The following is a 26,705-nucleotide window of genomic DNA, read 5'->3' on the forward strand; positions in this document are numbered from 1 at the left end:
AGGTCATGCTCGAGACACCGCTCCAAATCACGGAGTGCTTCTACCTCACGGCTAGAGGAGACTCGGCAAACTCCGCCGCCAACTTGACCTAAGGTTGGAGAACTTTCATTATAATGGTTGCTGCACCAGCGGCGTCTACTGTGCCCCGGGCCCACGGGAGGCCTAACCCCCATAACTCTTTTCTCAGTATCTGAGAATTTTTATCAATGGTTGGGGGATTGTTCTTTGGGGAACTTTTGATATGGGGATGGGCTCTGCTCCTGTTGGGGCAGCGGCGTAACACATACCGCGACGGATGCTTCAGTTGTTGTGAGGTATTGGTGGGGGTGGGGTTGGGTTTGTTGGATGTTGTTGATTACACTGTGTCCTTTTTGCTTTCATCAATGGTTTTATGCCCAGGGACGGCCCAGAATTCCACACTTCTATTCGAGGCTCAGCCCTGTAACTGACCCCGCAGATAGGCTCCAAGTAGTAAGCTGGATCGTATGGGGGCACTAAATAAGGTCAAATGAGGGACAGTCCTATGGCATGCCAAGTGGGCCCTGGCCAATGTTCTTCTAGTGCTGGGCACTAAAGAGCTGTGTCTCGCTCGCTTTGGATATTTGCAAGTTTTTCATGCAGGGTTTACCAGGGGTTCTCGGGGGGTTGCCATACGTATTCACCGTCAAATCATTGGTCTGACCCCCATGGTAGATGCATCCTTATTTCAGGGACATTGCACGAGGAAATTATTACACTGGGCAGCATTTACGTACCTCACCAGCTCTCGGACACGTTTGTAGAGTGCTTGTTGGCAAAACTGCTGGAAATACATGGGGGCCTCTCAGTTCTTGGTGGGTATTGGAATGACGTGGCAAATGTGGCGCAGGACATATGGCGCTCACACGGGGCACCTGAGATATCGAGACCCACACGTCCATGGGAGATATGGGGTTGTTGGATACTTGCAACCCAACTACATATAGTTACACATATTATTCAGCGGTCCATGATTAGTTTTCTATGCTGGATTACGTGTTTATACCAAACTCCTATTATTTTCAGATCACAGCGACAAATATCTTACCTAGAGGTCTGTCCGATCATTCTCCGGTAGCCCTCACACTCCGCTTGGCAGTGGGGCCCCCCTTTCGATGGAGCTTGTCGTTGTTGCATCTCCAAGACCCACTGTACACGTCCCACCTACAACAAGCACATATGGCATATTTCGCTGAGAACTCTGTCTCGGTAGACTCTCCGGCCATGCTATGGGAGGCGAAGCAGCCCACCATCAGGGGAGTAGAGATCGCTTACTGTGCCGCCCGACAGAAAAAGAACCGGGAGGCTTTTAGCCACACTGAGGCCCAGATTTTACTCTTAGAACTGAAATGTAGGGACGAACATGGCGGGGCACACCGCCGCCAATTGCTCCTTCTACAACAAACTTACATGGACACCCTTCGCGATGAGGTCAGATAAGCTTGATTGGCATCTCGTAGTAGAATATATCAGTGGGGTGACAAATCAAGCTCAATTCTACATCGCTTGTGCCAGCGAGCGCAATGCCGTATGAGCATACCATGTATTCTTGATGGGATGGCCAGGCACTCACTGACCCTGCCCGAATTGCTGCCAGTTTTGTCGCTTACTATACCGAGCTATACGCTCCCAAAGACACCCTCCCAGAACCTCTGGTCCACCAATATCTTGATGATTTGCCTCCCAAGGCTATTTCGGACACCGCAAGGGAAGATTAAGACGTCCCGTTTGCAGTTGACGAGTTGGGCGCTGTCCTGATTGACTTGCGGTCAGGGAAAGCTCCGCGGCCGAACGGCTTCCCCTGCGAGTTTTTCAATCATTTCCAACCCACTGCCTTCCCCATTACTTGGCAGCGATACATGCAGCCCTTGAAGAGGGGAAGCTCCCTCCGGACTGGTGGCATGCTGAAGTCGCAGTTTTTCCCAAGCCTGGCCGCCCCCCGGATCAGCACTCTTCATATCGCCCCATCTCTTTGTTAAACTTCGAGGCAAAATTGTTGACCAAAGCGCTGGCCAAATGTATCCTTCCCTATATGTCTGAACTGGTTAATCCTGATCTGGCCGGCTTCATGCCCTTGCGGGCTACCCGTCATAACATCAGATGTCTACATAAAGCAGTTGCGGCTATTGATCCCCTTCATGGCCCAGCGGCACTGCTCTAAGCTGATATTGATAGAGTGCTCGACTCACTGAGATGGATGTATCTGGTCGTGCTATTACAATGCTTAAATTTCGGTCCACGCCTTATCTCCTATATTAAACTTCTTTACACTGACCTCTTGGCCTTGGTCAGAATAGTTGGTGCTGTGTCTGATCCCTTCCCTAAAGGACGTGGTACTCGACAGGGTTGCCCCCTTCCCCCATATTTGTTTGCCTTCGCTATGGAACCATTAGCCGCCTGGGTTCGTATTGACGCACAGGTTATGGGCTTTGAGTGACTGGGAGGGTTTTCGGATTGGATTGCTCCCTGCCGACGATGACCTGTTTTTTTTTATGGATTCCCGCCGGTTGGGTCCCTGTATTCTCAGCATTATGCAGATCTTCGGCCTACACACCGGCTTATATATGAACGCTAAGAAATCCGTCCTTTGGCCCGTGCGTGGGGGCGCGAATATGGGCACTTGGACGGTGGAGGTGAAGGTGGCTACGAACGGTCTGAAATATCTCGGCGTCTATATTTCGGATTCACTATCGATATCATGGGATAAAAATATCCCCCTATTTGGATACGCACACAGGCGGAGATGGAGGCGTGGTCGCTGATGCCCCTATCTATATTGGGCAGGTCTTCAATCTTTAAAATGGTGTCCCTCCCTCGTCTCCTTTACCAATTACAGAATCACCCTTTTCAGATAGCACCTTCCTGGTTCTGACAGCTAAATTCCCGGCTTAGCTGCTTTTGGGCAGGACCAGACTGCTAGGGTGTCCCTCAGAATGTGCTTCCAGTCAACCTTTTGTGGGGGTATAGAGACTCCTGATCTCCAATCTTACAGTGCGGTATCCCACCTCTTGGTTTTGAACAATTGGTGATATAGTATTTTTTTTTGTTAAACCGTTTTTATTGCAGAACCAAATGCACAGCACTTCAATCAGGAATATTGTCATCAGCGCGGAGTCCTCGCCCCCTTGTCCGTGTATCTATGCGTCATACACAGCCATTCAGCCCACATCCCGGAGGCCGGGCGGCGATACACTTAAACAAGAAAATCTTTACACTCGTCAGTCGCTGTGTGTGTCGTAGGAGGAGATCCGCTGTCTGCTTTTAGGTTTTCACCCCCCCGGTGTCTCATGAAATACTCGTCTCTTCTACACTCCCGTGATCTGAAACGCCTCCCACTCCCCTTTTGCCCCTCCCCCCTAAGTGTCCCTACTTGCGCCTAGCCAAAACATGTATGTCTGTGTAGTGACCAGCAGGAAATCATAATCGTCTACTGGGTGTGTGTGAGTGGTGAGGGCGCTATTGCTATGTGTGTTACGGTCGCGTTGTCTGGTGCCTCCCCCTCTTCTTCCTCCTCCACTATCGAGCTATCTCGCAGGGCTTGCACCAAGATTTCCCACTCCATTGCCGCCTCCTGAGCCCTCTCGTCCGCCCTTCGGCGTGCCAATTGGTACCTGATTGTGCTCTCGCTCGTTGCCCATTTCAGAAACTCATTTAGCCACCTCCGATGCGTGGGACCCGTTTTCGACTTCCATCCCTTGGTCACTTCTCTTTTGGTCAATAGGAGGCCCATGTCAATGAATTTGCTTGACATCTTATTTTTGGGCGTGTGTGGGAACCAGTGCAAAATGCTGACGGCTGTATCGTATTGGAGGTCCCTACCTGCCACTTCATTCAGTGTGTCGCCAATCTCCCTCCAGTAGTCCTGTAGGTGAGGGCAGTCTCGAACATGTGGGTCAGATCCGCTCCTATTCTATTACAGCGTGGGCAAGCTGCCTCCTCCACCCGAAGTATTTCCCTATTTTGCATGGGGTAAGGTAGGCCCTGTGGAGAATATAAAAGTGGATTAGCTGGAAGCGTGCGTTCCTCGTGCTCTTTCTAGATCGTCTCAACAACTGCGCCCACGTGGCGTCTGGGATGTCTGTCTGCAGATCCAGTTCCCATTTGGCTTTCAGCCCGGTCAAAGGCTGCAAGGTGTCATTCAGTAATCTGGAGTAGAGGCATGTGACCGCCTTGTATGTACCTGCAGACATCATAATGTATTGGCAGGCCAGCGTCGTTGGTGGTTCCACTAGCCCCTCACCCCAATGTGCCTGAATGGCTCGCACCACCACCGCTTGCAGTAGGTAGTCCCCCTGTGGAAGGCCGTAGCGCTCTTGCAGCGTCTGGTACGGGGTCAGTGCCCCATCGTCGTACAAGTCCCCCAGCATCTGTAACCCTGCCTCCTCCCAGTATTGCAAGTGCGAGCAATCTCCACCATGTGGGAGCGCTGCCACCATGCCCAGTGGGATCTCGGGTGCGTATGGGTGTTTGACTCCCACTCGCCTCTGTAACCTATTTCAGCAAAGACGGAAAGTTCTTTCTTCCAGGGACAGGTCTCTGAGTGCCAATCTTTGTTGTAGGGCAATGTAGGCCAGCACATGTCGGGGGGGTGCCGCTGTCCCTTTCCTGCTCCGGACCTCGGTATACCCTTGCAATTTCTTGCGTAAAGGTCTGTAGCTGGGCCGCTAGGTAGTAGATTTCAAAATCAGGGACCGCCAGGCCTCCCTCGTCCTTCGGGCGGGTCAGCGTGGTCAGTGCTATTCTGCGTCTGCCCGCACCCCACAGAAAGGATATAATCGTCGATTTCAGTTGCCGAAATATCGCGCCCGGCACCCATATAGGCAGTGTTCGGAAGTAATACAGCAACCGGGGTAAGGCTATCATCTTTAGTAGGGATACGCGGCCCGACACTGATAACGGGAGAGGAGCCCAGAAGGACATATTGCCTTTTAGGGAGCGGAGACAGCGGCCCACATTGCCCTCCAGCATGTTCGCGGCATCATGGTACACGTACACTCCCAGATACTCTAAACAGTTAGGCTCCCACCTAAGCAGTGGGCGGGTGAAGGGCTGTATCTCGCCCTTCCTTAGGGGGAACAGGCAGGTCTTGGCCCAGTTGACTCTCAGGCCGGACAGCTCGCCGAAGCGCGCGAGGAGCCTTTCTGCCCCCTCCACAGCTTCCCCGGCATCCTCTAAAAAGAGGAGGAGATCGTCCGCGTACAGCGAGATGGAGTGGCGATTTCCTCTGTGTTCCAGGCCCCTGTAATAGCCTTCCTTCCTAGCCATTGCCGCGAGAGGCTCCACTGCTAGGGCAAACAGCAGTGGGGACAGCGCGCATCCCTGCCTGGTTCCGCGGCACACTTCGTATTGGTTTGATATTAGGGTGCCCACCCCCACTCTCGCTCTCGCCGCCGTGTACAATACTCTTGTCCACTTTATGTAGCCCTCCCCTAGACCAAAGCGCCGCAGCACCTTATACAAGTATTCCCACTCCAAGCTGTCGAAAGCCTTTTCTATATCAACTGCCAGCACTAGGGGCGCTCTAGCTTCCGGTGGCGGATCATTCACTAATCGGGTTAACCTTCGGATGTTGTGAGTGGTGTTACGCGCGGGTGTGAACCCAGATTGGTCCCTGTGGACTAGTTCCTGCATATGCTGTAGCAATCTGGACGCTAGCACTGTGCTCAGGATCTTATAGTCGGTTGTCAGCATTGATAGCGGTCGGTAGGACGCCGTGTTGGTGCTCTCCCTTCGCGGTTTCAATAGGGGAATCATCAAGGCTTCGCGCATAGAGTGCGGTAGCCGTCCCTTGTCTTTGGCTTCGTTGTAGACTGTTTGGAGCGGCGGGGCCAGCTGTTCTATATATCGCTCATAGAACTCTATTGGCAGTCCGTCTAACCCTGGGGTCTTATTGCGAGCCATGCGCTTCACTGCTCCCCTGATTTCGGCTAGTCCTATTTGACTGCCCAAGGCATCCGCCTGCGCCTGCTCCAAGTGTGGTAAATGCAGGTCATCCAAGAATGCATCTATTGCCTCTCCCCTGTCGCCTAGCGAACTTTCGTACAGCTTTTCATAGTAGGACCTAAAGCTGTCAAGGATCTCTGACTGCGTGGTACTCGTGTGACCCCCGTCCCCTAATATGGTTAGGATCGGGTGGCTGCGTCTAGCGGGGTTGGCTAGCCAAGCCAGTAGTGTCCCAGCCTTATCACCCTCAGCATGCGTTTTCGTTAGATAAGTCTTGTAATCATAACTGCGGAGGCGCTCAATTTCCACCGCCACACGTGCCTCGCAGAGGCTCTCCTGGAGCTCGGGTCGATTAGGACGCGCCAGCTCAACCTCCCGTAGCACGCGTTCCGCTCTGTCCAAGTCATCCAGCAAAGTTCTACGAGCCCCAGCGTATTTTCCTATGCAGTGTCCCCTCACCACTATCTTGAAGGCGTCCCACTCCGTAGCTCTGGAGTCAGCGGAGCCTTCATTCTCCGCAAAATACTGGCCAATTCTTTCCCCCAGTGCCTCGCGGAATGGTGGGTCATCCAACGTGTCCGGTCTCAGTTGCTATGTCGGGACTCGGGATATTTCGGTCATCCAATCGAGTCACATCAGTAGGGGCTTATGGTCTGATAGCGTGCGCGCTAGATATTCGGTGCGGGCCACCGCAGGGAGCACTAGTGGTGAGCACAGAAAGGCGTCAATACGGACGTGGAGGTCATGGAGGCTGGAGTGGAACGAGTAATCCCGTTCTATAGGGTGTTGTGTGCGCCAAGCATCAGCTAGGTCCCACTGCTCCTGCCAGTCTGACCTGCATTTCGCTAGTCTGCGCAGAGGGGATGTGTGTAGCGGTGGGTGTGATCTATCTAGTGCGATATCTGCCACCGAATTAAAGTCCCCTCCCATCAAGACAGGGCCCGCGAGGTAACTAGCCAATTCCCCAGATAGTTTTGCAAAGTATGCCGCTTGGTCCATATTAGGTGCATATACGCTGCAAAGCATTATGTGTCGACCTCTGAGTTTCCCCTCCACTGCCACAAATCTCCCCTCCGGATCCACCACCTGTCTGATTGTCTGAAAAGGGGTGCCCGCTCTTATCTAGATCAATACCCCCCTAGCAAAGGCTGAGTACGTGGTATTAAACAAGTGTCCCCTCCATCTACGCTGTAGCGCTATTCCCTCCTTTTTCGTCAAGTGTGTTTCCTGTAGCAGCGCAATATGGACCCCTCTACGAACCAGATACGCATGAACCTTGTGTCTTCTTGTCATGGTGTGAAGCCCCCTCACATTCCAAGTCACACATTTTATCGTTCCTGCGTTAGCCATTGTCCCATGCTGTTCGGTGCATTGCAATACAGATACGTCTCCAGGCGCTTGTGGTGACACTTCCCCCCCCCCCCTCAAAAACTGTCCCCTTCCCCCCTCCCCTAACCGTGCCTCGGGCCACCCCAACTTCCGCAGGCCCCCCCCCCAGAACAGGACCTAACTTCATGAAAGCTGCTCCCATCCAAACTGTGTGTGAGCAACCGTGCTCTTCAACCCACCTAATCAGCAGTCTGCACTACGGAGGCCTTATGGGCCCTAAGGAGCGTGACCCGGCTTCAAGGACCTGAACCACAGTCCCATCCCCCCGCCCCACAATACTCTTTGCAACTCACGATATTACAGTCCAATAGCTGCCTCCTCTGGTCGCTGCCATGGCAAGTTCCAGTAGCCAAAAGTTAGCACAGGGGCAGTGTTCCACTCTCAGCCTTCAACAATCTCCTCCGACGTCTGCGGCGTGACCGCTGGGCCTTTTGCACCGCCAAGTTCCGACAGTTCTGTTTCTGAGCCCGTTGCTTGGTCCTCCGAGCCCGAGGCCCGCTCCGACTGAGTCAAAGCTGTGCCCGACAAGTTTATTACTGCCTGTAGAGCAGCTCTCCGCTCATCCTCCGTCTGGGAGACCGTTGGTTTTCCGGCCTTCTGCTTACGTCCCCGGACCCTCCGCGACCTCCTCACCGGCAGCCGTTGTCGTGCCTCCTCCGCCCTGAGCCGCGCTCTGTCCGTGCCTGCTTTATAAGTGTCCCACCAGGCCCACGCCTCTGCCGAAGTAGGAAAGAACAGCCATTTCTCATCTACCACCACTCGCAGTCTGGCTGGAAAGAGGAGCGAGTACTGTATGCCTTCTGTCCTCAGTTCTCTTTTGATGGATAAGAACGAGGATCGTAGCTTCTGGGTCTCGAAGGTATAATCCGGAAACAACGTCACCCTGCTATTGTCCACTTGAAAGGGACCCGCATCTCTCGCTCTCTGCAGCAGCCAGTCCCTATCCTTGTAGTGCAGTAGTTTAATTACCACTGGGCGAGGTGGCAGGCCCGGACTGGGTGGCCTGGCCGGTACGCGGTGCGCTCTTTCGAGCGTGAAGAAAGGTGAGAGCCCCTCCGGTGCCACTCCCGTTCTCAGCCAGGTGGTCAAATATTCCACGATGTCAGGGCCCTCTTTTTCCGGAAGGCCCACTAGGCGCACGTTGTTGCGCCTGCTGCGCTTTTCGGCATCCGCCGCCCGCCTCTCCAGGGACTGTATGCGTTCCAGCGCCTCTGTCAGTCGACCCTCCACGGATTTGTGTGCAGGCACCAGGTCCTTGAGGGCGGTCTCTGTTGTCTTGACCCTGTCCGATAATTTCCCATGGTCTGCCCGCAGTAGCCCTAGACCCGTTGCCACCTGTGCTATGTCCTGATGTAGGGCGTCTTTTGTGGCAGCAATAGCCTCCAGGATACGGTCCTGCATCTGTTGCAGGTCCGTCGAGGTCTGTGATGCGTCGTCAGGTACCTCCGAGCTAGGGCCTCCCTCACCCTTCGGACCCCTGGGCTTCCACATCTTGCATCACTGTGTGTGGCCCGGGCCCCTCCTGGTGGCGGCGGCGGTAGATATGCACCTCCACAGGCTCCCCGGGTATCCCCGCTCGCCCAGGCCAGCGCACTCCAGCACTCGTCATGGAGTTGTATCCAGCGCCTCCCACTGCTGTGCTCCCTATGACTGGAAGGGACGTCTTCCCCCTATTCCCGCCACCAGTATGTCCGCAATTTGGCACCGATCCGGTGTGTGTGGCAGTGGTCCAGCGCTCAGGAGATTACTTCCAGGCCCCAATCACCAGTAGCTGCGATGGCCGATCTACAGCCGGGGCCAGCACAGGCCGAAGCTCTTGATCTCCGCGCCTTCACTGCGGGTCTCAGTTGCATCCACAGGTCGGGTCCCACTTGGCAATACCTGGGGGGGGAAGGGCTCCGTCTAGTGTCCTCGATGGCCCTCCTGCGCCAAATAGCCGGCGCTATTGCAGGCAGTTCGGACTCCCAGGGCATCCCCATTCACCAGCACCAGCGCGGCGGAGGATCGCTCTTCCCTCCGGGTGACACGGGCGGCAGTAGGCTCCCCAGGAGGCCGGTGGGCACAGCGGGCCTCCCGCCCCTCTAGGTCCTAGCGCTTGGATGTCCCCCGAGCAGCCAGCGGAGGCAATATGGCCGCTCCCAGGGTCGCCGTCTTGTGGTGGAGTCAGACCAAAGGGGCTCCGGAGCCGCCGATTTCCACAGACCCCGCTGTCGGAGGCCTGTCGCAGCAGACCCAGGCCGTCAGGACCGTTGAAAATGTCCCCGGAATGCCCCGCGGCGCCCGCAGCAGCAGTAGGCCTCGGGAAGCCGGGGCGTCGATTTCGTGCCTCCCGGGTAGGGAGGAGCTTCGCCGGGATTGTTGGAGCGCGGAGCGCGGCCCCGGTCTCGCCAATAGTAGAGGTCGGAGGCCTCTCCAACCGGTCTCGCGCTCCTCTGGACCTCCGGGCACTGCCTTATTTGTCGCAGTCGAGCGTCAGGGACGTTGTCACAGCTATCCTTTTGTTGCAGGCTTCGAGGTTGCCGCCATCTTGTGCCTCGGCTTCTCGAGTTTCCCCAGCCAATTTGTACCCCTCTCGGTGCAGCCACTGATGCGCCGCACAAACCGGAGCAGGCAACGATGTATTGTCAGGGATCACCCGGATTTTCACGGGGACCCCAGGCCAGGTGAAGGAGTATTTTCCGGATTAGCAGGCGGGGGGTCAGGAGTCTCGTTAGGCTGCGACCATCCTCGCCGGCTGCTAGCCACGCCCCCCATGGTGATATAGTATTAGTAACGACACGGCCTATCGAGTGGAGAAATGGCTGATGGGTGATATGTTTCCACACACACTGGCCTACGCGCAGAAAGAGCAGCACAGGCTGCCCCCAGCGACTTGGGTTGTGTTCGGCGTGTGGATGGACTCACTACGCCGGGTGGGATGGTTGCGGCGGTTGACGAGGAAGACCCCACTCTGACAGAGCAGCCTTATGCCACAGGTGACCGCGTTAGTTGGATTTAATCGATGGGATGCCATTGGTAGATCCATGCTTGGTCATGTGATGTGTGGCACTACAATAAAATCTTTTCTGAACCTCAGGCTTGAATACGACATGCCGCATGCTCAGTTCTACAAATACCTGCAATTAAGACATGCCTTAACTCCATATATCTCACACCTAGACTCCATCCTGATTTCAACCCAATCGAGGCGAACGTTTTTATGGGAGACTTGGGTGATCCCAAAACCGCAAAGATATACCAACATTAGTAACAATTCTCTCCATGACTTCAGATCCCCTCCGGGATAAATGGCAGACAGATTTGGGCCCTCTGGATAGCGATGTCTTGCGAGAAGCCCTGGAATCCCTGAGATATGTGACGATTGCCTCCCATCTCAGGCTCATTAAATACTTGCACCATACATATTTTACTAGATATAGGCTTTGGAGGGCAAGTATGATAGGTTCCCCCATGTGCCTTAGATGTGACACAGAGGAGGGCACAATACTGCACACAACCTGGAGCTGTGAGGCCTTGGGCCGGTTTTGGAGAGGGGTTATTAGCTGTCTTTCTGAAGTACTAGGATGGGCTGTAACTCATTCCCCAGGCTAATTCTCTTGCATATTATGGATGAGAAAGGGGGCAATATCTACAAAAGACATTTACTATTCTTGGGTCTCACCCTAGCTAAAAGGGATATTGCCCGGGCGCGAATGGATTCCGGCCCCACCTAAATTGAGCACTTGGAGGGCTGGTCTTGTTTGGTGCAGGAGCAGCCTATCTTTAAAGCGAGAGGGTGCCCTCAGAAGCACTATAACATTTGGAAACACTGGGCAGATTTTAGAGGTCTTGAACTGGAGCCGCCTCCTCCTCACCCTGCGGACACTAAAACTGTATAGAGGGGTAGCACGTGACATTATGTTTGTTTCGATGGACCTGGGGTATGTCATCGGGCGTGCAGGGCATAACTGGAGTTTTGTTTTACAACATGTGACACAGTGGGTTAAAAGGTTTGGGACTGTCGTTTATGGTCCCAAATGGGTTATGTTCTTGTTTTATAACGCTTATGTAATAGTCACCTGCTCGCTATTCAATATGTGGAAGATTATATGTCTCCATTGCTTTGTAATTTGTATCAATACTAGATCAGCTGACTCAATAAAAAGAGTTTTGAAAAAAAAAATATAGAGACATCTGGGGACGCGAGTCCTTGCAGTGGACTCGCAGATCTGTAAGGACTCGCGGATCCTACTGAAATTTGACTGGCTGTCAACACTTCATCCATGAAGTGATGGCAGCCATCTTGGGACTCGGTTTGAAGCAGAGTCCCACAAAAAAGTACAAAATCAAGAAAAGGGGGCAGGGTAGGAATACCCTGATCCCCCAGATATGGTGGAGGTGGACCCTGCCACGGGTTAAAAGTATTTTTTTATTGAATGTTGCTGCAAATTCACAGGTGAACCCACAGATCCATGGTAAAATGTGTTTAATTATAAAGAAGAGTTTTTCTGCTATCACCGTTTTACCAAGTAGGGCATGCCACCATCCAGCAGTGTTATGTATGCGAAATGGTATCATATGGAAAAAAAGAGCAGATCAGCAAGGTTTGGCTGGGAATAAGTGGTGAAGAGCTGGTTAAGCTACATGAGCTCTTCTATAGCTATTCATCAGCTCCTCCAGACCTTTTTCCGAGGTTGAAGCTCCTTATTACCTAATCTGTTTTGCTTTTTCATGCTCAATGTTCCTAATATAATCGACTGCTCCAGGCATGTCATCTCAGTACTGCAAGTAGACCTCTTCACTCTGAGGCAATGGGATATTGGAGTCCTTCTGCCTGACCCTACTTATGGAGTTCTCATTGTATTGTATTGTATTGTATTGTGTTTCTTATAGAGCGCTAACAATCATCCTACATAGGATATCACGGCGCTGCAATGGCTATGATGAACGGTGGGTAGGCCTGTATCCTACAAGTTTACTCTGGTCTGGGAAAAAGAAGGGTTTTCAGTTGTTTTCTAAATTATAGATGGCAATCCGTAAGTCTAAGATCCACAGGCAACTCATTCCATTTGGTTGCGGCTATGTGGGAGAAGGCTCGTTCTCCCATCCTGGCTCTCTTCACTTGAGTAGTTCTTGCTCTTGCTGTGAATTGAGAGCGAAGGTTTCTAGTTGGTGCATAAAACTTAATCCTATTTCTTAGGATAAGTGGGCCTGTTTTATGCAGTGCTCTGTGTGTTATACACAGCATTTTGAAGGTTGCTCTCTGCCTCATTGGCAATCAATGGAGTTCTCTTAGGCAGCTCTTGGCTGAGTCAAGTTTTTTTTCCTTACAAATTGCCTTAGCCGCTGCATTTTGCACAATTTGTAGTTTGGTGAAGAGATAGTCTGCCATGCCTACAAACAGGGAGTTTCCATAGTCCAGCCGGCTCAACAATAATGACTGAACCAGGACCCTTCTACACTCAAAGGGAATCCAGGGGAAGACTCTTCTGAGCATTTTTAACAGAGCAAAACCCTTGCCGCAGATTGTTGACACATGAGACTTCATGGACAGAATGTTATCGATCGTCACTCCCAGGTTCCTTGCTGTCAGTGTCGGGCTAGGGGCGGTGCCCAGGGACGCTGGCCACCAGCTGTTATTCCACAGCTGAGTATGTCCCCCAAAAAGCAATATCTCTGACTTGTCTGCGTTCAGTTTTAGACAATGGCTATACATCCAGTCAGACAATTCAGAGAGGCAATTTAGTAGCCTGTTCTTGGAGTCGTCATCCTCATCTAGGATTACAGTTAGTTGGGTGTCATCTGTGTAAGAACAGACTTCGACACCCCACTTTCTTCCTATCGCTGCCAGGGAGGACACAAACACGTTGAATAACGTTGGGCTCAACGAGGCCCCCTGTGGGACCCCATATTTGATGTTCCGATGAGGGGATGAAAAGTTACCCATACGCACTGATTGCGTTCTATCCAAAAGAAATGATTGCAACCACCCCAGAGCTCTGTCCCGGATACCTTTTGCTGCAAGAGTTCTTAATAGTAGATTGTGTGGTACGGTATCAAATGCCGCCGAGAGATCTAATAATATCAAGGCGACTGTTTACCCCCGGTCTACCTGCATTCTGATGTTGTCCAGCACGGACAAGAGTGTTGTCTCCGTGCTGTTGTTGCCCCTAAAACCTGTTTGGGAAATATCTAATAGGTTGTTATTTTCCAGAAAAGTGGATAATTGTCTGTTAACCAATTTTTCTAGAACTTTAGATAGATAGGGCAGTTGGGATATGGGTCGGTAGTTGGCGGGATTGTTGATGTCTGAGCCTGCTTTTTTTAATAATGGAGTAACTATGGGATTCTTCCAATTAGTTGGGAATTCAGCAGATTCTAGCGAATCGTTCAATGCTTGTGTTACTGCTGGGCATATTATTGGAACTAGTTGCGAAAAAATATGATGTGGACATGGGTCCAACGGGGAACCTGATTTTATTTCAAGCATGACTTTACCCACTTCTTCTTCTGAGAACGGGCCAAAGCTGGTGCAGCTGACTAGGGGGGCGGATTACTCGGGAGACTCTAAGCATTCCGGTTTAACATTGGAGAATGAGGTGTAAATTTTCTCTATTTTCTCACAGAAAAAGTCATTAATTTTATCACAGCCTGCTTGTGAGGAAGTTAGATTCGATGAAAGGTTTGTGGGACTGCATAGTTCTTTGACTATTTTAAATAGTTCTTTGGATGAATTTTTATTTTCTGTAATTCTGCGAGAGAAATATTCCTTTTTTGCTTTTCTAATGGCTTTATTATATAATATAAGTTCTTTCCTGTATGATAATCTAGCGTCTTGAGTTTTTGTAAGTCTCCATTTATGTTAGTAGTAGTAGTATGTTAGTTAGTAGCTTTAGTTCTGGCCCATACCACTTTTCTGACATGGTACGTCTGGGTTTGTTGTTGGAACGTAGCACTGAACAGTGTTCCAGTGCGTTCCTAATGTGGTTCTGGCGATGATCTATTTCGTCGTCGATATTGGATTTAGTAGTATTAGAATGTTAAAGTGTTGTTGAAAAGCTTCTACTGTGAAGTTTTTCCAGCTCCTGGTTTTTGCCGCTGCTGTAGCTAGAGGTCTGCTTTTTTTGACAGGTAGATTAATTTCGAACTCAATCATGGAGTGATCTGCCCATGTCAATGGTTTTATCCCTTTAATGAGGATGGAACTTATATTGGAGAACATCAGATCTAATATGTGTCCTGCCGTGTGTGTTGGTTGTTCGATTCTCTGGGATAGTTGTAAAATGTCCATATTCTCCTTTAGATGTTTAGTTAGGAGGTTGCTACTAATATCATAGTGTATATTAAAGTCCCCTAATAACAAGATATTCTTATTGTTAAGACAGACCGGCATGATTTGCGCAAGAAGTTGGGTACTAAAGTCAGACGTGCAGCCTGGCGGATTGTAGATTATCACACCTCCGAATAGAATATAGGTGTTTCTGGATACTGAAAATGCCATTGCTTCATGGCTGTTGGATTGTGTGATAGGCTCTTGTCTGCATGTGAGGGAGTCTTTGAACAGCAGTGCTACTCCACCTCCCCTTTTTTCCCCCCTATTCAGATTAAGAATTTTGTAGTCTGCTGGGAGGGCTGTTGCAATATCCGGGGTACTGTGGTTATCGAGCCAGGTCTCAGTAATGAAGGCCAGATCAGGTTTTTCTGTGCTCAGGATATCCCAAATTTCGGTTGAATGTTTTGGGAGGGATCTTGCATTGAGGTAAATGCAACTCAGTGCAAGGTCTGTGGTGCTTATATTAGCGAGGCAGTACCAGGGATCACTCTCCCATTTACAGTTTTGACAGCAGACTGGCCCCATGGTGTTCAAGGGCTCTAGTTGTACACATGACGCAGGATGTTTAGCGCCTAAGGTGTTAAGTTTCCTAAGCTCGCAACTTGAGTATGTAATGACACTCCTTGCTATGCTCGGTGTGTGGCTTGTTAGTTGTGCAGGGGTTGTGGCACCTGGTCCCTGCCTGTCGCGGACACGCGCAGACGGGCTTACCTTTGGCGCACCTTCGGCGCCCCGCCGGCGCCCCCGCTGCGCCTGTCCGCTGCGCCTCCTACGAGAGGGTACCATTTTATCCTGGCGAGGGTGGGAGTGCGGGAGGGGCCTAGCACTAGTCTGCTAGCCCGTCGCTTTCTCCTCACCTAAGATGGCGGGCCCCAAGCAGCACCTACTCGGCTGCAATGGGGGCGGTCTCATGCCTAACTCATCAGTGCACTCAGCACCGCGAGGCACCCATGGCTCTCTCACTCCTACTTGCACTATGCAGTTGAAACCACAGTCGCAAACAATGTATCAAGCCACACCATGTGTAATTTCCTATGTCAGCCTATTTGACACCAAATGTAAAACTGTGCATCTCCCTGACACATGTCTGCTTATTCAGGTTTCGCCTACAGCGTGCATGCACTGTCAGCAAAAGCTATTGTTGTTTTATTTATTTTTTAATCTTAAAAGGGGCTTTAAGTCCAACCATTACTTACCATTGGATGGCCTCACCTTGCTCTCATGGACCACGTACAGCTTCCTATGGCCAGTGTCCTTGAACTGACCGTAGGTTCCAGCAGAAAATAATTTCTTACTTTTGGACAAACCCTGTTACTGAGTGCATGTTCAAAGTAGCTCTCCTTCATCTTCCCCACACCCGCCCTCCATTGTTTTTTACCCAGCCATCTTTCTCCCACTCTCCAATTGTGTTGACCCCCCCAAAACACTGTGTGCTGTTTTTTCTCCACTGTTCAACAGAGCTTAAAGAAAAAAAGGCAATTTGACCAGACAACGCTGATCAAGTCAGAGCGCTTTTTTAAACATCTTAGGCTATGTTGCACTGCAGCTTACACTGCTGTGAAACATTAAAAAATACATTGACAGAGCCAAAAGATTTTGAATAGAAGAAACCTGTTACCTTTACCAATGCTTATTAGAGTTGGCCTAAGGCGCGGATTCGCTGTCCCCGAAAACTATTGTTCTTTAAAAAATAAACTCTTAAAAGGGGTTTTGGGCCCGCCCATTACTTTCCTTACTTACCTTTGGTTGGCTCCCACCTCACTCTTCTTTCTTTACTCACCATTCCATTTCACCGCTGACGTCCTCCTGGGCTTTGAGTCTGTGGAGCATGGACCAAGTACAGCCACTGGCCGCAGGCTCCTTCAGGTACTCTTTTGTCAATTGTGGACATGCACTGTTGCTGCAAAGTCATCCTGTGCCCTGGGCACCTCCCAACTTTTTTGATGAATGGTACTGGTGGTAACTGACTCTCACTGACCCTGGGCTCTGCCTAACCAGGCCCAGGGCCAGTGCTATGCTGAAAGAGACACATTTAGAATACAGTGAAAACACCTACATACACCAGGGTACACTAAGGGTTGGGGTACCCCCGTGGTTGGCATGACCTACCCTATCAGACCCTATTAAATATTAGGGCAGGGGGATTAAAACTACATAGAAGTCCCTAGCCCACATTAGAGCATGGCACTTTAGAGGCCAGAAGCTTTTTCTGAACTTCCATATGTGCACTGCTGAAGCCTGAGGTCAGTTTAAAAGTAGCCCTAGGTGGCAGGACTACTTTTAAAAAGTAAATTGTGCTCAAACTCGACTTTGGTGTTTGGGCACTTAGAAATGGATAACCTACAATGTTTTGGCAAATTAGGAACCCCCAGGGTCTCCCCTAGGTGTCCCAGAGGTGGGGGTCTGGTATTTATAAGGTAGACCCTTATCAAATGAGTTTTATATGCCCTGGTTTAAGTGAAATTTCACATTTCACTCCCGACATTGTGATAACGTTCTGTCCAAATTCAACTTTGATGCTAGGAGCCCTGTGGAGGGAGGATCTGCAATTTTTCTACAGATTTAGAACCCATAAAGTCTCCCCTAGTTGTCCCATGGGGTGGGGGGCCCTGTAGATATAAGCGAGGTACTTATAAAATATGTTTTTTAAGTACTGGTGCTGGAACATGGGCCAAGACATTTTTCCCATTGCAAATCCCCTGCCACATAGGCAGGAAGCTATTAACTAATAACTCCTGATAGAAGAAGGCTAAAAGTAACATTCAAAGACTTCCCAGAATGGTATTAATAAACTCAAGAATATGATACGGTTGAATTTCTCCTAAAGTGTACATACAAGAAGTTATAAGACTTTCATGTTTGAAAGTCCAGATTCAACCTTCCAGTGGTCTGTCCTGATTGGTCAGAGTTAGGTGTATTAGCCGGGCTGCTTTCAAGAGGTGATAACGAGCCCCTGGGGTTAACCAGCTCTTCTGGGAGGGCAGTGTGCTATTCCACAGGAATGCCAGGGCAGGGGGAGGAGTCGTAAACCATGGTCTCCAAAGAGAAGAGAAGAAGCCAGTGTCATTTACAGCTCTAAACTTTTCACCTCCGCCAGAGCTAGGCTTATGTAAGGAATGCACAGATGCAAGGGTTAGAGTTTATGAAAAGTAGCCATCCTAGGGGTGTGTTTAGCCAGCTCTTACCTCCCTGCTGGAAAATCAGCCATTATGAATTTGGAGGATGTGGTGCGCTCTTGGACAAAATAATGCCACACTCTAAAGGAAGTGGTCATATTCTTGAGGAGTTACCCTGCTCCCATTGGTCAGCAGTGACCTCCTGCTTGACCCAGAGAACTTGGAATCCGTATCTGAGAGGGGCAGAGTCTCTCAGATCTGCTGCTTGAAACTTAAGAAAGCAAGACATTGCCCTGGTGAGAAGTTGGGGTGCAAATTCTAAGGCCTGCCCTTTGAAGACTGCACCAGCTGAAACTACAGCCCTGTGGATTACCTTGTTGTAAAAGAACTAAAGAGTGGGCTCCCTGCCAGCTACAGGTAACAGAGCTCACCTGGAACATCACCACCAAGGATCCTCAACTTGGAGAAATACCAGTGGATTTGTAAGGGTTTTGTCCAAGTGGATTGTGGGAACTGAAGTCCTCAACTTTCATTGACCACCTTGGAGCTTCCAGAACCTTGGAGTGAGTTTGAGACACTACGGGACCCTTTGGGGAACTTCAGGAAGACGTTCCAGAAGTTTGGAGAACTTTGGAGTAACTTTGAAAAAAAGCTCCATAAGGGGACTGACTTAACCTAGCCAGCCAGCCGCCTGCCTTCACCCGCGAGCAAGCCAAGCCATCCAGGTTTGTCCCGCTGAAAGCTCCGTAGCCACTTACAGAGTTTGACTGGGAGTAAAAGAAATCACAGGGCGGTGAACCCTCACCGAATCCAGCCTGGTGAAGAGCATCGAGGGACCCCGCGAGAAAAAACTCCGTAAATGAACGAAGAAAAGGTGACCAAAGCAACAGCGAAAGCCAAGCTGCCTGCCTTCAACCGGGTGTCTGCCTGAATCCTGGGTTTGCTCCGCTGAAACGCTCCAGAGGTTGGACTTCCATAAATTTGAAAGGGAGCTCATCGCAAGGCAATCCGGCAAACCCTCACTGAATCCGGACTGGCTGAGAGCTTCGAAGGACCCCAGGAAGAAAAGCTCCAGAAAAGTTTCTACATCTGAAGGTAAAAACTGTGACCGGGACCTACCGCGAGGGGTAGCTGCTCAGGGCTCCATCGCAGTCAGCCTGAAACTTTGACTTTGAGCTGGTCTATCGCGACCAGATATCCCAATATGGTGCTATATGTTTCTAAGTGCTATGTAATGCTACATCTTTGAAAATTCATATCTCCAGTTCCCTACATTGGATTTTTGTCGTTGTGGTGTCATTTTAAAGATAAAAATATTTCCTAATGTTATAAATTGGTGTTGGATTTTTATTATGTGTTGTGTCTTAATTATCTACAGAATGTGTGCATTTAAATGCTTTACATACCTTGAGACCGCTCTCATCGCAGCCACCGACGACATCCGGACCCTGCTCGACAAGGGGGAAACAGTGGCCCTCATCCTCCTGGACCTCTCCGCTGCGTTCGACACGGTCTGCCACCGCACCCTAGTCCAGCGCCTCAGCAACATCGGTATCCAAGAGAAGGCACTGGAGTGGATCATCTCGTTCCTCGCCGGAAGAACACAAGGAGTCCGCCTCCCCCCGTTTCGCTCCGAGGCCACCGAAGTCATCTGCGGCGTCCCGCAAGGATCTTCACTCAGCCCCACCCTCTTCAACATCTACATGAAACCTCTCGCAGCCATCGCACGCCAGCACAACCTCAACATCATCTCTTACGCTGACGACACCCAGCTGATCCTCTCCCTCACCTGAGACCCCGACACCGCCAGAACCTGCCTACACGAAGGGATGAAAGACGTCACCGAGTGGATGAAGGACAGCCGCCTGAAACTGAACTCGGACAAGATGGAAGTCCTCATCCTGGGATCTTCGCCCTCCGCCTGGGACGACTCCTGGTGGCCCCCAGCCCTGGGCACCGCACCCAAGCCAACCGACCACGCACGCAACCTGGGCTTCATCCTGGACCCCTCCCTCTCGATGACCAGACAAGTCAACGCCGTCTCCTCATCGTGCTTCAACACCCTGCGTATGCTTCGCAAGATCTTCCGCTGGATCCCGACCGAGACCAGGAAGACTGTCACCCAGTCACTCGTCACCAGCCGACTGGACTACGGAAACGCCCTCTACGCCGGAACCACAGCCAAGCTACAGAAAAGACTCCAGCGCATCCAGAACGCCTCCGCCCGACTCATCCTGGATGTCCCCCGACGCAGCCACATCTCCAGCCACCTGAGGAACCTGCACTGGCTCCCCGTCGACAAGAGGATCACGTTCCGGCTCCTCACCCACGCACACAAGTCTCTCCACGACCTGGGCCCCAAGTACCTCAACGACCGCCTGACCTTCTACACGCCCACCCGCCAGCTACGGTCCACCAGCCTCGCCCTCGCAGCCGTACCACGCATCCGAAGAGCCACCGCCGGAGGAAGATCCTTCTCTTACCTGGCTGCCAAGACTTGGAACTCCCTCCCCATCCACCTTTGGCTGACCCAGGACCATCTCGCCTTCAGGAAACAACTCAAGACCTGGCTGTTCGAGCAGTAGCATACCCCTCCCCCCAAGCGCCTTGAGACCCTCCCGGGTGAGTAGTGCGCTATACAAATGGCATGATTGATTGATTGATTGATTGATTTGTGAAGTTAAGCCTGCCTGCTCGCAGCCAAGCTACCAAGGGTTGAGCATGGGAATAATTTTCTAAGACCTATGTTGAGTCCTGTACTGTGTTAGTGGCCTTATTGCCAGTGGGAGACCTGCATTTGACCCTACCAATAATCAACTTTCCAACAACTGTTATTGAGTGCATGTCCAAAAGTAACTCTCCTTCATCCTGTCCGTGAAAAAATGGTACGCCCTAGTGCTCTAGTACTTTTTTTTTTTTTACTCTAAGACATATTGTTCAGCAGCTCACGCTGCTATGGAACATGTAAAACAAATTGACAAAGCCAAAAGATTTTACGCAGGCAGAACCTATTGGCTTTGCCAATGCTTGTCTGTTATGAAGTTCAGGAAGAGGCCAGCGTGTCACTCTGAGAAATTGTATTCACATTGGACACAACCCAAAAAATAAAAGCATAGCCTTGTGGGGAAACTAATTCAATTTTACATAAGGATCCAAATTTCGATTTCTTAACATCACCCTTAGGCTAATAAACAGGAGTGAACTGTTATAAAACAGATGTGTACAAGGTTTAAGAACTGTAAAAATACTAGTCCAACATACACAGGCTTAATAAAACCTTAACCATATTATAAGAAGGATAACAAATGTGTACCTACATTCATATATTTTATTTTGTGCAAAAATGTATATTTTTAAAATAATTTATGATGTATACTATGAAAACATTCAAGTGATATTACACAGTTATCACTACTGATTGAGATATTAGAGAATTACAAATCAGCTGAAAAAACACATACTGTGGCTAACATTCCAGAGAGTGTATAATAAAACCTTGGCTCCAGGTTCTGAATCGGATAACTCGTGCGGAAGCACATCGTCGTGAGCAATGTTGAAGTGATGAGCTTCCTGTCCTTTGGCTTTTGCCAGGGCATTTTGATCCAGGTATTCCAGTGTAAGACACTCTGGCGGACTTTTTGCGAAATTTGTTTCTTTCAGGGCCTCTAGCAACTTATGAAATTCTGGTAGGTTTTTGGATATAGTATCAGGTCCTCTGCTGGCAGTTTTGTAGAGCAAGGCATCTGAGAGTGCAGCATTTATTCCTCTGCTAACAGTAGACCTCCCAGCAGCACTTCCTTGTTTGTGTCTATGGGCAACAGAATCCTCTAAGGCATCTCCTTTTTCCTAGCGTCTGTCCTACTGTGCTTTGGCTAGCAACAGGGTCAGACAGAAAATAAGCCTGAGCACCACACTAAAATAACAGTTACCCCCATTAGTGAAATAGAAAGCGTGAACAGTGGCCCATGTTTGCACACTGGGGGAGTTTTGATCTTGTAAAGACACGCTGTGTAAATGTTTTGTGAAGTATGGAAAACTGCATAGGTTTGAGCATTCTGTGGGCAATGTTTGCTTTAATGTCAGGGGAATCAACTGTAAAAACTGGCCCAGTAGACCAAAGAACAAGCCCACAAACAGCCAAACGAGCGTAGGCCATGCCAATAGATCTGACTTATTAATGCACTGTTAAGCCAGACAAGAAGATCCATGTATGTTAATGGGTGCTGCTGCCTGAGAAAAATGCTATAATTATCTAGTTATCTAAGACACGTTAATAACATTACAATTGACTGTTTGTGCCCCTGAAAGTTCAAGCTCATGTAGTTGGATTAATAAAATAAATGATCACATCTGTCTTGAGAGCAAGCACTTTTTTGTGGAAGCACACACGTTCTGTCCAATCAAAACATGTACTCGTAGGTGGAACAAAGCCCCTTTCCTGGTGATTCTTACATAATGGCCTGGCAACAGCTGTGCTACTAAGCCAGACCATAAAAACCGACCCACACACTTCTCTGTCAGACAATCCCATCAGGCACTGCCTGATTGCCATACAGGCCAGTCTGTCACTGGCTAGTAATACTCACTCTGGGTCCAAACCACTAAGGCCATTCAACAGAAAACATTATCCATATTCGAGTAGTAGGCACCAGGAATAATCTTGAATAGAGCAACTGTTCATGATCTAAAAATGTAATTTCCCTATTAGTATATTTCAGAATTACAACACACCATAAACTGTCTTCGAAAACATTGTTATATTTGCCATTATGGGTTAGGGGCCAGATGTAAAACGCCCTTTTGCAGTACAGATTAGCAAATTATCAGTATTTATGACACCAAAAGGGAATTCTAGACTGTACAAAAGCCCTTTTATTAGTCCAGTCGGAAAAGGCATTCTGTCTAGGAAGGACTTTTGCAACCCTTTTCAGTAATCACATATGGGAGGGGAAGTTAAAGTGGTGTACCCATTCGATTGCTGAACTACGAGGTGGGGAGATAATTGATTTACAAAGGGGAAGCTTTCCTTGTGGGACAGTATCCCCTTTGGGAATTGGTCAGGCAGCCTAGAGAGGAGTAAGTGTGGTCCAGAGGATGTATTCTCAAACGGGAAATGCTTTTTTAGGTCAAGCCTGGGCAGCACGTGCGCTGCTCTGCGAGGCATGCTGTATTCAGGGCTGGATTTGAAGGTCTGTCCATATTTTTCATTGGCTTGTGTCATTGTCCTTCGTAAACTGTGGCTTTTCATTGGTCAATAGGATTAGTAGTCCCTCCTTAGCACTTTCTTGTCTCATTTTGTAACCTCCCATGAGGACACACCCCGTCACCTAGTAGGCTTTAATTACAGCATCCGAGTTATTAATACGAGTTATAAAACGTTTTTACATGCCTGCTGTTGCAGGCAGCACAGGCTCTCCCGCAAGGTTTTTTTTTTTCATAGCCTGGCACACCACTCTGATACTGCGCCTTTTGTTTATTTGCGCCGCATAACGCACCCGCTTTTTTTTCTATTTCTTCACTTTTTTTTGTTCACAAGCACCCTATGTCACACTTTCACATTAATGGTGGGCACGCCCCTTTCTGTAGACGAGTTGCGTCTAAGACAGGTGCAGGCCACTATTAAAGAGAAACCGTGGCATGGGGCACTTTCACAAAAAAAGCACGTTTGTCAAATTGACAAACAGATGCTTTTTTTGTAAAAGCGCCCCATACCGATCTTTCACTTTGATTGTGGCTGCTCCCTTTCTTTAATCGAGCCTGTCTAAAGAAAGGGGCGCAGCTGCCATTAAAGTGACAACACGGCATGGGGCGTTTTTACAAAAAAAAAGCATTTGCAATGCAATAGGTCTCGCATGTGCGAGAATGTAAGCAAATGGCATTGTAGACGACAGTGCCTTTTATTTATCGGTTTTAAAAACAACACTTAAATAAGAGGCATTGTCATTTACAATGCCAAAAGCTCAAAAGCTCGTAAATGCGAGACCTATTGCTTTGTAAATGCTTGTTTAAAAAGCATCACTTGCCTCTTAATGGACATGGGCTGTACGTTTGCTTTCCTTTGTAGTCCTTTATCCCTGCATTTGAAGCCAATCAATGGGATTTGCAAATTGCCACCTGCCTACTGAAGAATAATTAGGCAGATTGTTTTGCGACCTCCTGTGAATCGACAATTTGTGATACAACTCATTAGTAAACTACACGCATATTCACACATTCTGGTTTGTGAATAGGTGTTCATGGGGTGGATCCATAAATACTAAATCAGTCAATGCATCCACTTTAAACCTCCAAGCTGGTGTACATTTTCTAACCTTAGTTGGTTCCTTAGATCCTCATAGGGAACTGGTCTCCCAGCGTTCTCGGGTGTGTAGTGCATCACATAAAGGACTCTAAAAGGAGTAGGCAGCAAATATATAGTAAATGCTAACACTGTGAACCGATGAGTGCAATGTATAGTTGACCTTGGTGTTTAGCAGATTTCTCAAAACCTGTCTGGCTTAGACAGATTCTGAATTATTTAAATTTTCTCTGTTTATAAAAAATATTTCACCCACTAACAATGCATCTTTTTTTATCCGAAACGTAAAAGGACATCGACTTTGGTGGATTTAATGTTCTAAGGTTTATAGAGGAGATTCCGAGTTATTGACCTAAATGAAAGGTGTGTGTTTCTATGAAACGCTTGTGTGGGTGCTTTTTCACATTTTGAAAGCTGTCACCCGCATGATATTCTAACTTCCTATTTTACCCACACCACCCACTACATACTTGACACCGTTAGTTTCCTCTTCCCCAAAGCTTCTGCTTCCTTATGTACATAGTCTTCTTGCTTTTTGACATCATCTCTTTACCATGGTGCTTCTCATTTTGTGTTTTTTTTTCTTATACACTATGATAAGACAAACAAAGTTTTCACTGCTTCTTCAACCCCTATTGGTCCTTTTAGGCATCACTCCTTTTTTCTTGTTCCTCTAATATTCCATTTTACGCCCTCCCTCTGCACACTGTGTCTGTTCATCAACCCACTCTTTACCCACGTTTTCCCAATATCTTGGTGAAATCTCTATCCCTGACACCTCCACTGTTTCTGTTTTGAGCTGCTTTGCTTGCGTTAATGCTTTATAAAAAGGGGTGTGGTTAAATAGCTATTATTTTGATAATATTCCACTACTGAATTATTCCATTGCTGCGTTTCCTATATAACTTCTGTCTCCCAGGCCTGTAAGGCAGCAAGTTGTGCAGGGCCTGACTGGCCGTACCGGGCATAGGGTGTGTCCCTGAGAGGCTGAAAGAGGGGGGGGGGGGGTTTGCAGCAGTGGAGGCCGGTTTTGAAGCGGTGCTGCCATAACGACCCCCCCAGTAACAAAAGCAGCAGTACTTCACACTTGCACACCCCCTGCCCTGCTCCTCCCCAACACCCCGCAAGGGTTGGTCCAGCCGTATTGCTAGGGCTGTTTCGAGTTTCCAGTCCAGCCCTGAATTTGTGCTTTGAATGTTCTACAAATAAAGAATTAACTGATATCTGAGCTATGGTGTTTTCAGATTAATTGTTGAATATGCGTTTAGTTGTTTTGTTTTTTGGGCTTCAGCAACAAGCAGGAGGGGCAGCTGAGATATGAAAGTGGTGAAACATAATTAGCCAGTCTGAATTTCTCAGAGCGAACAAGGCAAATACGCCAGACTTCTTTACAATGCAAAAAGAACACTTGATGGACAGAATGCAGAACAATGTCATACATTCACCCCAGTACTGAGATCTGGGCCTAAATCCATCGTTTATTGCTCTCCAAGTCATTCCAGTTTGAACTCAGCCATATACAAATCAGTCTTGTCCCTGCTCCCTATGGGAACAGTCCAGCCTGAACTGCCAGGCCAGGTCCTCCCTAGACTGGAAATAAGCATCCCTGCACTGGATTTGGGGATTCACCCCCTCATCATCCAGGGTGGCTTGACTCCAGTGTCATGGAGAGCACGGGACCCACCTCTGGGCATAAACGTCCCACTCGTGATGACAAATGCAAAAAGAACAATTGATGGATAGAATGCAGAACAATGTCATACATTCACCCCAGTACAGAGATCTGGGCGTATATCCATTGTTTTTTTTGCTCCCCATGCCATTCCAGTTTGAACCCAGCCATATGCAAATCAGTCTTGTCTCTGCTCCCTTTGGGAACAGTCCAGCCTGAACTGCCAGGCGAGGTCCTCCCTGCACTGTAAACAAGCATTCAATCACATTAGAGATAAGTGTACCAAACCGTATATAAATTCTGACTCACATAATGCTTCGGATGAGCCTCAAAACACTGTTGGTCGGCTGTCCTACGCTCCTGGCAATAGGTGGATAGCTTGGTGAGGCGCTCCAGTGCCAATCCACAGGGTGCTGTGCTAGGACTCCTATGGCGTCTTGGGGCAGAGAGCTGCAGCTTTTTGCAGGTAGCATTCGGTTGGGTAAGCAGCGTTGGTGCACATTTTGTGAATATGGTGGTGTTTTAAGATACTACTTTGATTCGGTGCTAGTAGTTTATTCCTATGTGTTTAATTGTGCCTGGCTTTGTGGATAAGAAGGTATTTGAATGTGTGTAGTCTGCCTTGGAGGTAGTGGAAGCACTCAGCAGGCCCGTAGCTCCAGGTGGAGTAGTTGGGTACAGGTGCTATCAATCGGATATTGTGAGATGTCTGTCAGATTTCAGCGGGAATTTTTACATATGCACAGACAAATGCGCACACAATGACTCACACTCCATTTTGAAAGTCCTCAAAAATATTGGTTATTTTGCAAATATTGTGTTTTGTCTCTTAGTACTCATAACAATCGTGCATTCCTCTTCGCTTACAGTGACCCTTACACCCCTCTGAAGCACCCTGCTTGTACCATAATGTATTTCAACATTACCAATCCATCCACCTCCAATCTTACTGACCAA

At 49.1% G+C, this 26,705-nt stretch overlaps 1 protein-coding gene across 1 annotated transcript in view; it reads left to right on the plus strand.

Moving 5' to 3' along the window:
* Positions 1 to 26,705, plus strand: part of LOC144761652 (two pore calcium channel protein 1-like) — a 603,295-nt gene that overhangs the window by 185,213 nt on the left and 391,377 nt on the right. The window lies entirely within an intron of this gene.

Source organism: Lissotriton helveticus, chromosome 6 (assembly GCF_964261635.1).
Source record: "Lissotriton helveticus chromosome 6, aLisHel1.1, whole genome shotgun sequence".
Taxonomy (NCBI): domain Eukaryota; kingdom Metazoa; phylum Chordata; class Amphibia; order Caudata; family Salamandridae; genus Lissotriton; species Lissotriton helveticus.